Source organism: Pteropus vampyrus, unplaced genomic scaffold, assembly GCF_000151845.1.
Source record: "Pteropus vampyrus isolate Shadow unplaced genomic scaffold, Pvam_2.0 Scaffold218, whole genome shotgun sequence".
Lineage (NCBI taxonomy): Eukaryota > Metazoa > Chordata > Mammalia > Chiroptera > Pteropodidae > Pteropus > Pteropus vampyrus.
The window spans coordinates 2,309,417-2,311,370 of NW_011888999.1; the positions used below are offsets into that span (position 1 = coordinate 2,309,417).

At 38.9% G+C, this 1,954-nt stretch overlaps 1 pseudogene; it reads left to right on the forward strand.

Annotated features, from left to right (window-relative positions):
- The first annotated feature begins 761 nt into the window (after positions 1-761).
- LOC105300780 overlaps positions 762-1,954 on the forward strand; it is a 1,519-nt pseudogene continuing 326 nt past the window's right edge.

Here is a 1,954-nt window from a genome sequence, read left to right on the forward strand (position 1 = left end):
TAAAACCCTGAATATGGTTCCAAGCAATGTGTTTTAAATGCCCCAAATTATAATTACAGAAAAGCTTTCATTGCACTGTTGTACTTTGAAGCAGATCTTTGATGCATCCAATACTCAGTGTATTGAAAAAGAAAAAAAAGGAAACTCTGTCTCTCCAGTTCTTCCATGAGCATGTGGATTGTCCTATATCTTGACCAATTGTGCAAGCTGTTTTTTGCTCCTGAAATTCTTGCGTCCCATTGGGCATACCAGTTCTGGAATACCAACCTCTATATCTCTCATCAATCTTACCCCTTCCACCCCTCGTTCACCTGGCCAGCTTAGTCCATGCTAATTTGTCATTTTAACCTCTTCCTCAGGCAACAAAACTGGATATAGATGGACTAGTCAGGTAGCCAATAGGATTGAGTGGGAATGTGCTTTGTGTCAAGCTTCGCCTATCAATAATAATATTATTGGCTAGAAGTGCCTGAGGGAACTTGCCTGGGCCCACTCAGAGCCCTCACAGACATCTTCCTTTTAGGAACCTAAGTTGTAGCCTATTGTCCCTTGTTGTTCTTACTATGATTGCAAGACACTTTTAGTAATAGCCATTGGGAAACTGAAAAGTTTTATTACTCAGAGATCCTGGAGGGTATACAGCACACTTGGGGCCACACAGAGGGGTTGTGGGATGAAGAGGAAGAGAGAGAAGGAGATTAAGAATGAGATTGAGGGAAAAGGTGGGTTTCGGGACGCTGTACCTGTCAGGTGACGGTAAGCCGCAGTTTCCGTGGGATCATCCAGAATTATAAAGCTGTCCGCAGAGATTTGAAAAATGGCAACAAATGAAAGTGTCAGCATCTTTAGTTCAGTGTCCTTGGCTGTGGAGTATGTAGATACACCGGTAACCCGAGAATCCTCTGCAAGAACCATTTAAAAATGCTTGGAACTGCATGTTAGATAATTATACAAAATTCCAGAGTGCAACATGGGGATCCCTGATAGTTCATGAGGCCATTTATTTCTTGTTCAGTTTACCTGGATTTTTGTTTCAATTTATACCTTCCATGAAAAAGTACAAATTCAGAAGGATAAACAGGAAACATGGGAAGGCCAACGGAAATGCTTTAAAGTACTTCTCTTTAATCACTTTTGTATCCAGCTTCTTTTGATTTGTGGAACTTATTATTTCATAGAGTATTTCAACATTCCTTATGATTTGGAAAGAATGCCAAGATGGTATTTGCAACTGGCAAGATGCTTTGGTTGTGCAGCGATCGAAGATACCTGGCACTATTTCTTACCTAGGCTCTTGCACCACAAAAAAATATATAAATATATTCATATTCATCATGAGTTTCAGGCTCCATTTGGAATGGAAGATGAATAGGCACATCCCCTAGAAACCCTAATTCTTGGAGCTGGATTTTTCATTGGAATTGTTCTTTTATGTGACCATGTAGCCATGTAGTTCTTTGGGCATGGGTGACCATTTGTTTGCTAGAAACTATTGATGTCTACGGTGGTTATGATATTCCTCTCAACCCTTTAAATCTCATCCCATTCTATGCTGGTTCTCCACATCATGATTTTCACCACGTGAACTTCAATGGAAACTATCTTTCAACATTCACATGGTGAGATAGAATAATTGGAACAAACTCTCAATTTATTGCCTACACTGAAAAGATGAAGAGGATTGAAAAAAGACTGAATAAATATCTACGTAAACCTTCCTGAAGATACACATTTTCCAGGATTAAAACTAGTAGCTAACATTGCTTCTGGGGAGCAGAAACAAACATGTGTCTTGGCTGCTAAGTGATAAAAAAAATTAACAGCCTTTTTCTTCCTAGTGGGATTTTTTTCTACTTTTCATTCAAGTTCTGTATGTGTAGAAATAAGAAAGGAAGTTTTAAAGGCCGTGTTGCTAACTTTACAAAAAGGTTTACATAAAGTAAATGGAAGAAGG